Below are 11,029 nucleotides of genomic sequence, written 5' to 3' on the forward strand. Positions count from 1 at the left end.
TAGACTTTAGAATGTCCTCACACCACCCAAGAACGGAAATGATTGGTGGTTTTCAGGGACAGCCATTTGCTTGGAAGCAGCTGTGCCCCTGAATTTTCATGGTCCTCCCGACCCTTGGCCCTGAGCAGAGAGGCCCTGGGACTGTGGACAGATGCGACCACTCTCCTCGAACAACTGGGCTCAGACCAAAGCTGCAGTCGCACTTAGCCTTACCTTGAAATGTAGAAAGTGAACAATTAAATATTGAGCTTTTTATGTAAAACACTTTCTTAAATTTCAATTCCACCACATCCTGCTGGTCCATAACATGATCCTTGAATTTTTGGCACCATCTCATTTTTCGGCTGGAATGTTGGGAAAGTCCTGAGGGGAAAAAACCATTATACAACAGAAATATGTGTGTGTGTGTGTGTGTGCGTGCGCGTGTGTGTGTACGTGTGTGTGTGTGTGCATGTGCGTGTGTGTGTATAGCCCTGATTTCAGAATTCCAGCACAGAAGGATATCAAGAAATACACCATCTTACAGAGCCTTGGATATTGCCATCCTTGTTTCCCCTTTGTGCTATAAGCCTTTTTGAATAACAGGGCAAAATTCAAGACTCATGAACATTGCCTTTTCCCCGTAAATGGATCCCAACCCGAGTGTTCTATCCAGAGCAAACTGAATCTATACCTATGATGCTATCTCCAATTTCGAAGGGTTTCTGAAGCAGGATGGGCTTGCCTGTGATGAAAAAACCTAAGCTCGTTGGGTGAAGTGTGTGCCTTATGTCTGCAGCCGAATTTTCTTCTGTTAGTGCCACTATGAGTCTCATGAAGTAAGAAACTTGACTCAGCGGGCATCCCTGCCCCAAGCCAGTGCCTGGATCGTAGCTGGAGTGCCATAAGCCTCTCAATGAATGAATGAATGATGAGTGAATGAGCAGATGGATGGACATGGCTACATCTCCCGAGCCTTCTGCATTTTATTTCCAGTGGGCACAAGGTTATTCCCTTATCCTGTTCATGGCCTTGAAATCTGACAGTCAGTCCCAGCTGGTTTCTGCCCGTCTTAGATGCTCCCGAGCCCTTTTCAGAGGTGTGTGCTGAGCACGCTGGCTCTGTGCACCTTGCCCTGCAGGTCGTTGACCTGTGGCCACTGCACAGCACTTAGCAGCAATACCAGAACCTGGAGGAGGAATCAGGAAGCCGTGGTAAGGCCTGTTCATGTCCACAGGAATGCTCAATGAGAGACGAAGCTAAGGATCGAGGGAATTGACAGCTAGGAGACGATCTGACTTTGCTTGTCCGAGTTCTTTTTCATTGCTGTAGATACATGAGAGTTGCCTGTGTCTAAAATCATAGAGGAAACCACTTTACGAGGCTATTGGGAAAATAATGCAATTTGCATGTTTTAGGCAATCAGTCAATACTCATTGTCTTTCCCCTGTAAGAACTATCATTGTTCTCAAATAGTGTATCATCTTTTCATCCCAACTATGAGATTTTTGTTCTGTATGAGGTCTGGCAATTAAGTTTGCGAACTTGCCCCCGAGCACTTGTGTTGGTAGCGCTATACAAACAACTCGGTAAGGTTTCATGACCTTGGTATGTCAGTGTCTTACAACTGTGTTTGTATGGACGTGTGGTGGTGTCTTGCTGAATGGTGTTCCTTATTCATTGTTATTCATATGCTGTGCATTATATGATTTTGTGTGCCATTGTGAGAATGTCGGAGTTTGCATCAGAGCAATGAGCAGACATTGAACTTCTTGTTAAACTTGGCAAGAGTGGAAGTGAACTCAGGGACATTGTAGTCCAAGTTTATGGGGATACTGGCATGAAGAAAACAGCATTGCCACAAAGAAAATGGCAGCGTACAAATGGATTAAACGTTTTTCTCAGGGGCGAGAAGCCATCACTGATGAAAAAAGGTCAGGATGGCCAATAACAAGCAGAACTGAAAAAACACTGCAAAAACTTCATCAAATTGTGCGTCAAAATTGTTGGTTGACTATGAGAAACATAGCAGACCGAACAAACATCAATAGAGAAACAAGAAAATCTTAGCATGAGAAAGGTGTGTGCAGAATGGTCCTGAAGGAACTCTTGCATTATGACAATGCACCAGCTCACACAGCACTGTCTGTGAGGGAATTTTTAGCCAGTAAACAGCAATAGAGAAACAAGAAAATCTTAGCATGAGAAAGGTGTGTGCAAAATGGTCCTGAAGGAACTCTTGCATTATGACAATGCACCAGCTCACACAGCACTGTCTGTGAAGGAATTTTTAGCCAGTAAACAGCTGAATTGGAACATCCTCCCTACTCACCTGATGTGACCCCCAATAACTTTTTTCTTTACTCAAAGATAAAGGAAGTATTGAAAAGAAGACATTTTTGATGACATTCAGGCCATCAAGGGTTATACGATGACAGCTCTGATGGCCATTCCAGAAAACGAGTTCCACAATTGCTTTGACAGGTGGACTAGGTGCTGCCATTGGTGCATAGCTTCCCAAGGGGAGTACTTAGAAGGTGACCACGGTGATATTCAGCAATGAGGTATGTAGCACTTTTTCTAGGATAAGTTCGCAAACTTAGTAGTCAGACCTCGTATTTTTAACAATTTGATGGTAGAAAATTCAAAAGGTGACTTGGAGTTGAAATTTTTCAGAGATTCTGAGTGGGAATAGATAAGATATTAATTTTCCAGTCTGCTGCCCAGTTCACTAGATCACTGGCGCCAGGAGTTAGAAATGGACCGAAGAAAGGCCTGGGTAGTCCCAAGTCAAGTTGTGCCTGAGATGCGTCCACAGCTACTGTCCTCTCAACTGAGTCACTCCCCACTCTTAGCCCATGATGAATAGACGGGGTGCTCAGGACCTGGAGGGAAGGGGGCATGTGTCTTCTAGAAGGAGGCCGAGCTGTGGATGGCCAGTGTGCTTCGTTTCAAGCCTTAGCTCTGATGGCTTAGCGACCTTCCCAGCTGTGCTGGGGATTCTGAGCCATTTCTCCAGCAGAGAATACAGATCCACAGGCAGCAGTGGGCACAGAGTCGTGACCTGTGTCATGTGTCTTCCGGACCTGCACTCTGATCTTTCTGTATGCTTGGCAGTTTAGCCTGCCACACCAGCATCGCTTTTCCTAAACTGCACCCGTGAGAATGTGATGTGGGGGAATTTAATCAACAGATCTGACATGCGCCTCTTCTTTAAAAAAAAAATGCTAGAACGTTTTGGGTCCTTTGCCAGGAAGCTGGTGGAATTATGACCTTTAACTAAGCAAACGTGACTGTAACACACAATCTCATCCAGTGTGTGGTGTCAGAACTTCCAAACGCCAAGATTCTTGGTGTGGATGAGAAGGTGATTTGTCTTTGATCTGCTACGAAGAGTGAAGGAAGCTGACTTCCTCCTCTGATGTATGCACTCGCTGGATGATTTTGAGCTTAATTTGAGCATGCATGTTTTAGAATGCTTTTTAAACACACTTCAGTTTGAGTTGGTGAGTCTGTAAGCCTCTCTCCACACACCTTTTAAAGCAGAAACTGTGGTGGTGTGATTTAAACTGTCTTTTCAGTCCCTTCGTCAGTTGTGAACATATTCCTCTTTGATAAGTTCGGCGGCAGCGTTCCCTGCTTGAAATGTAGTTTCTATTATTATTCAGATATGGCGAGGTCAACAGATCTGAAGATGACTGTCAATGAGAAGATAGTTGGTTACTCAGAGTTCCCGAGAGGAGAGGGGTAACCACACCACAGGAGCCCAGGGGACAGCACAGGGTCAGTGGGAAGGTGGAAGGGGCGTACACAGGGGTAAGAGCCTGTATTGTGGATCTGTGGGAGGGGACTGGTGAAGGGAGGGGGCAGGGTAAGCAAATTCAGGATTGGCTAGTTGGAATAATTCCAGCGGGTTCTCAATCTGTCTCTGGATCTGACCTTGGGAGTTCGGGGAGGGAGGTGGTAGCCCTGAGACTGAGAGCCCAGAGGGAGAGGAGGAAGTAGAAGGAGCACAGTGGGCTCAGGAGTGGTTAGCTTGCACACTGGGCAAGGGCACACTGCCAGGGCACACTGGCAGGAAAGCCCTTTGACACCTCTAGCTCTTGGCCAGCCCTGGGCGGGGCCGTCTCTCCAGGGTCAGCAAGGCCCTAGATGTCAAAGCGTCAGAAAGACTGAAAATTAAAAGGCATGCTTTTAATCTTCCCATTTAGGAAAAAAAAAATACAGCTCACTGCTGCATTCATTTAATTTTACATAAACACGCTTTTTGAGGCTGAAGCAAAGCTGGCTGGTTTTCATTGTGAAAATAAAATATAAAATCTGTTCTTGGAGATACTTCTAAACAGAACTTGTCTCTCTAATCCTAACAAGAATTACCAAAAATAAAGAAGAAGTAGTATTTCTGTTTTGAAAATGGAAATACTGCTAAAAACAGAATTCTACAAATAGAATGATGTCATTTGTTTCCAAAGACTATCAATATACTAGACCGATGTGAAAATAATAATAAAAGTGAGATATTTCGTGGCAAACATTGGGGGTGGGCTGTAATCCGTGAGTTATCTCAGGGTAAACACTGGAGCTTCAAGCAAGATTGGTGAGTGTTCTCGGGGCAAACAGGGTTAATACATGGCATATGCCAAACATTATGCTGGAACCTAGGGAATGAGTTAAGGAGGCCTCTACCCTGGAAACACTTACTCTAGCAGGCTACAGAGACACATGAGAGCGAATTTCAATGTAATGTGGAACATTAAGTACCCTGGTTGTGATAAACACAAGGTGCTGACTCTGTTGATTATTTATTATTTTATTTTATTTTATTCTATTCTATTTTATTTTATTTTATTTTATTTTATTTTTTTGAGTTGGAGTCTCACTCTGTCACCCAGACTGGAGTGCAGTGGCCGCTCCCGGCCACCGCAGCCTCGACCTGCTGGGCTCCGGCGATCCTTCCGCCTCAGCCTTCCAAGTAACTGGAACTACACGCGCGCACTACCATGCCCGGCTATTTTTTTGATTTATTGTAGAGATGAGCTCTCACCAAGTTGCCCAGGCGGGTCTTGAACCCGTGGGCTGAGGCAATCCGCTCACCTCAGCCTTCCAAAGGCACGGGATGACAGGCTGAGCCACCGAGTTGATCATTTAAAGACCAGTGTGAATGTCTGGTCTCAGGTTACATCCAGGCATGTTTCAGAATGGCCAAGCCTTTAGTTACTTGCACCCTTCATCAAAGGATGTTCCATTTAACCGAAAACCTTAAAATCACAAAGCTTCATGGCAAGAAAGTCTCATCTCCTCGCGCAGGTGAGGAACCTGACTGGAAGGCCAAGGGTCACAGGTGAGTCTCCTTCTCAGCCCTCGCCAGCTCCTGTGAGCAAATGGTTCCAACTGTCAGTTAAACAAACATTCGTGTTTATCTGAGCAGCACTGGGAGCCCTGCTGGTCTTTTTGACTTTACCAGAAGTCTAGTCCAGATGTTTGTGGTTTTCCCCTTCTCCTGGGTCACACCCTGTCTTTCCACATTTCACAGTAGAATTGGTCATTTGATGGCACTTGTGTCTGCAGTCACCTGACTTTCCTTGCCCGTGTGAAAAGCCACACAAGAGTCTTGTGTCAGTTATTTTACTTACTGCCTGGTTTGGGCAAATTTAGTCTTTCCTCTGCATTATTTCTTCTAGGTGTTACAATCTGAGATGCTTTTAAAGTTTTATTACTGAGCTGGAGAACAATAATCATGCGTGTGTAGAAAAAAAAAACGGGTCAATTCTGGTTTGTACGCACCCACCATCTTGTCATACGCAGTTGCTGAAGCGTTTTATCGCACAAATGAACCGTTTTACCCACATTAAGAGTTTTATCACAGTGAACCACTGTGGGCAACAAAAATGGACGGGTTAGACTGAAGCAGAAAACACCTTTGTTGCCTTACTCTTCGTGCCAGCTTTAAGGTCCATTTCAAGTATTTTATTGTGCTTATGGGTTATTTTCTTTAGTCTTGAATTTAGCATTACTGCTCAGTTTGTAATTGGCCTCAATGCGTTTCTTTAAAGTGCAAGTTCTATGGAATATGCACGATAGAAAAACGTTCTGCATCGTGCTGATGGGGTTCTTGGAAGGTGCTACATGAGAAAAAGTCTCACCGTCAGATAAGTTTCTTAAATGTTAGCTTAGACATTGTTCAACCAGATTCATTTCTGTAGGACTTCCCAGGGTCTCATATAAGGAAATGTGAGTTGTAGACATCAAGGAGTAAGATGTCATATGTAACATTTTCCAAGCCTATAGGACCACAAGTCCGTTCACTGTGTTTTTTTCACTGGAAACAGCTTTTTTCTTTTTCTTCTTTTTTTTTTTTTTTTTTTTTTTTTGAGTTGGAGTCTCACTCCATCGCCCAGGCTGGAGTGCCGTGGCAACAGCTTTTAAAGTAATACATGGCAGATAATAAGTATTCTAAAGCACCGGATTATGTGCAGTGCACTGTGGGTCAATTTTTAAAAGTAAGAAAAGGCATTTTTTGCGATCAAGAAGTAGTCTGTTTTCTAGATGGGGCAATACATGTGTTTGGTATCAAATAATGATACAAGGAAACAATACAGAAGATATTACAAAGCGATAAATGGTCAATGGCCAAGAGAATAAGGTTAACATTTTTTGAATACAAAGGTGAGAAAAACATAAGCGGACTTTGAACAGCTATCATAATACTATGAAAGGGATTGGCAGTAGTGGGAAACTGCCAGGGGAGGAGGGGCACACCTCATCAATAAGGGTACCTGCATAATGAACATTTGTATACCTAGCCCCGAATTGTATCCCGCATCTTTAAGATAAAAAATTAAGTGAATTAAAATTTTTTTTAAAACACATTTTTTATGCACTCGTGTGCAAGGGACCAAAGATACAAAACACAAAGTGTGGCTGCTGTGTGAAAGAAGTGAGTGCCCAGGTGGGGAGACTCTGTGAGGTGGGCAGTGTGGTCCGAAGCATATTCGACCAACACTTCTTAAGATTAGGTAGGTGCTCATGCATCACCTGGACATCTGAGCAGAGTCCATTGATTTGGGGAGAGGGTCTAGATTCCGCATTTCTTTTTTAAATTTTTTTTTTTTTTTTTTGAGTTGGAGTCTCACTCTGTCGCCCAGACTGGTGCTCCCGGCCACCGCAGCCTCGATCTGCTGGGCTCCGGTGATCCTTCTGCCTCAGCCTTCCAAGTAGCTGGGACTACAGGTACGCACTACCATGCCCGGCTAATTTTTTTTCTTGTAGAGATGAGGGCTCACCAAGTTGCTCAGGTGGATCTCAAACCCACGGACTCAGGCAATCCACTCGCCTCGGCCTCCCAAAGTTCTAGATGACAGGCTGAGCCACCTAGCCCAGCCCAGATTCCGCATTTCTAATGAGCTCTCAAGCGATGCTGTGGCTGCTGGCCAAGGAGCACAAAGCAGACCTTGGCAGACATTTCCTATTAAGGTTCAGATCACAAATATTTTGGGCTTTGAGGACCACGCGATATATTACAGTGACCACTCAACTCTGCCCTTGCAATGCAAAGGTGAAACAAGGCAGTGGGTAAATGAGGGAGCATTTACTCTCTATGAACTCTCTATGGATTCTGAAAGTTGAACTTTATAGACTCTTCCATAATACAAGATAGTATTCTTCCGGGTTTTTCCCAAACATTAAAGACATAAAAACTGCCGGGCTTGGTGGTTCAGCCTGTAATCCCGTGCCTTGGGAGGTTGAGGTGAGTGGATTGCCTAAGCACGCGGGTTCGAGACCCGCCTGGGCAACTTGGCAAGACCTCATCGCTACCATAAATCAAAAAAATTTAGCCGGGCGTGGTAGCGTGCGCCTGTAGTTCCGGCTCCTTGGAAGGCTGAGGCGGAAGGATCGCCGGAGCCCAGCAGGTCGAGGCTGCGGTGGCCGGGAGCGGCCACTGCACTCCAGTCTGGGCGACAGAGTGAGACTCTGACTCAAAAAACAAGCAAACAAAAAAAACATAAAAACCATTCCTAGCTCTTGGGTCACGTGAAAATAAGCAGTGATTTGCAGGCTGCCTGCTGAGTAGAGGACAGGAGCTCTATTACTTAGTGGTTGGCATAGGCTTCCTTACAAAGTACATCTAACCAAAGAGATGGAGCTTCGTCTCTCTTAAACCACCATTGCACTTTTTCGTGCTTCACTTTACCTCTAGTGGTTGGTTTGTATCTTTCTTGCGAAAAGTAAAAGCACGGTAATGACAGTGAGACAGACACTGTCAGTTCGGAGTCCACCAGGCAGCGTTCTCTCCATGGCCCATGGTGTGCGGTGCGCTGCCGTCCATGAAAGAGGCTCAGCCAGCATGTGCTTTGCTGAACTCCATCTGCTGAAGAAGACTTTGGCTTGGCCTTAAGGAAGAGTTGCTTCCAGAAGGGATTCATGGAGAACTGAAGGAGAGGATTCCAAGGCAAAGAAAACATGGGCATGGAAGAGCAGGCGAGTTATACTTGAGGGCCACACAGGGGACCTTGCAAATATTTGACAGATACAGGATTCGTGTAGGAAAATGATAGAGAAATCACATCCGGGTCACATTACATGAAAAGCTGTAGTGACAGAGCTGAAGGTTGGGGAATGGTGGGTGTGGGCACTAGACAGATGAGAACATGGAACACATTGATCGCTCACTGGCGATGCGGAGGTCAATTAAGATGGTAAAGCCATGATTCGTGCTCACGGGTGAGGATCTGGACATGGCTTTGGAAAGAGAACAGAAAATAAGGGACTGGAAGATGGCCCCAGGCGGGAAAGTTCTCCAAGACTTCATGACAACACAAAAAACCACAAAGTGCCCCAGAACCCAGAAACACTGCCCTGATCAGTGGCCCCAAAACAATATGGGTCGCACTGCATGGAATGCTAGTTGGCTGGTTCTTGTGTTCTTTAATTCCCAAGTCATAACTGTTCTAAGTATTGCATATTTAATTTTTAGTACGGACTGGGCACAGTGGCTCAGCCTGTAATCCCAGCACTTTGGGAGGCCGAGGCAAGAGAATTGCCTCAGCCCAGTGGTTTGAGACCAGCCTGGGCAACTTGGAGAGACCTCATCTCTATAATAAATCAAAAATTAGCCGGGTGTGGTGGCGTGTGCCTGTTGTTCCAGCTACTTGGAAGGCTGAAGCGGAAGGATCATCTGAGTCCAGCAGGTCGAGGCTGTGGTGGCCGTGAGCAGCGTGCCACTGCATTCCAGTCTGGGCGACAGAGTGAGACTCCAATTAAAAAAAAAAAAACAATTTAGTATGGTTTCTGGGGCTAATACTCAAGAGTATAGCAAACGTTTTCTTTATTAGCTTTATTTTCAAATGAAATATAGACAGATACTTACATTATGCTACTCTAGACACAGAAAAAAATTAGACTTCAATGTCTTATTTTCACAGAAGGATGTGAAGTATAAAGAATTGCATAGGAGGTTAGACAGAGAAAAATCTCTAAATGCTACCTAAGAGCTAAATGGACAATATCATCCCAAAGACTTCAATCCTTTCTGTTGCAAGTGGCACATTTCTACATACTTATTTAAAAATAAGTCACTTCTAGGCCAGGTATGGAGGTATGTACATGTGTTCCCAGCTACTCAGGAGGCTGAGGCAGGAGGATCGCTTGAGCCAGGTGTTCAAATCCAGCCTGGGCAGCATAGCAAGACTTACTTTAAAAGATTTGGCGTGGTTTCAATTTTTCTTGGTAAAACATGAAGGCTTCGTAAAACATGAAACCTGCTGCTGAGAGTTTGGGGTGCTGGGGAATAGGAAAGGGAGGGGAACCTATGTAAACCTCTGGCAGCCTGCAGCCCCCCACACCACAGGCCTGGGTATTTGGGGAAGGAAAAGTACTGACCAGCAATAATGCTGTGTCTCTCCACACCATGGAGGCCAGGGTAGTCTGCAGGAAGCTTCAGAAATATCAGAGATGCCGGGCGCGGTGGCTCAAACCTATAATCCCAGCACTTTGGGAGGCTGAGGAGAGAGGATTGCCTGAGCCCGCGGGTTTGAGACCAGCCTGAGCAACATGGTGAGACCTTGTCTCTACAATAAATAAAAAAAATTAGCCGGGCATGGTAGCGCATGCCTATAGTTCTGGCTACTTGGAAGGCTGAGGTGGAAGGATCGCCAGAGCCCAGCAGGTCGAGGCTGGGGTGGCCGTGTGCCATTGCCCGTCAGACAGGGCGACGGTGTGAGACTCCGACTCAAGAAAAGTAGAAAACTTTGGGAATTGTCTAGTTTTCAGTTTCACGGTCTGAACTGCTGAGTTGCCTTCAGTAACACTGACACACACAGCTCTTTTTCACTACACAGGCACCTCACTGCGCAGCACCCAGCCTTCACCTCGGCTCTGTTCTTTTAAAATCACCCTTTCCAGCCGGGCTCGGTGGCTCAGCCCGTAATCCCGTGCCTTTGGGAGGCTGAGGTGAGTGGATTGCCAGAGCCCGCGGGTTCGAGACCCGCCTGGGCAGCGAGACCTCATCTCTACAATAAATCAAAAAATCAGCCGGGCGTGGTAGCGCGCACCTGTAGTTCCGGCTACTGGGAAGGCTGAGGCGGAAGGATCGCCGGAGCCCAGCGGGTCGAGGCTGCGGTGGCCGGGAGCGGCCACTGCACTCCGGTCTGGGCGACCGAGGGAGACTCCAACTCAAAACAAAACAAAACAAAAAACAGTGGACGCTCTACGGCACTACTAGGTGCCAGGCGCTGTTCTAATCACTCAGCGTTTACTAACTCACCTAATCCTCACACCAGCCCTATAACGTAGGCCCTACCTACTCTAATGCCCCATTTGACGGAGGGGGAGCCCAAGGCCGGAGAGTTCCGTCCAAATCAGTGGCAGGCTGCCCCGACAACCTGTGCTCCTCTCACCCTGAAAGCATCGATTCGGAAGCCCGTCTGCAAGGCCTGCCACCTCGCATCCGTGTCCCCGGGGCACGGGGCTGGCGGGGCCTCCGTCTTCCTCGGCTGGGAAATGCGGGTAGATCCCCACCCAGGGCGGGGTAGGACGGGGCGGGTTCCGGGAA

General features: G+C 46.3%; 1 protein-coding gene across 1 annotated transcript in view; it reads left to right on the forward strand.

The window, feature by feature from the left end:
* Positions 1-11,029, forward strand: part of LOC103268289 (palladin) — a 377,892-nt gene that overhangs the window by 137,970 nt on the left and 228,893 nt on the right. The window lies entirely within an intron of this gene.

The sequence above is a fragment of the Carlito syrichta genome, unplaced genomic scaffold (assembly GCF_000164805.1).
Source record: "Carlito syrichta isolate Samal-C Ts95f unplaced genomic scaffold, Tarsius_syrichta-2.0.1 Scaffold308811, whole genome shotgun sequence".
Taxonomy (NCBI): Eukaryota; Metazoa; Chordata; class Mammalia; order Primates; family Tarsiidae; genus Carlito; species Carlito syrichta.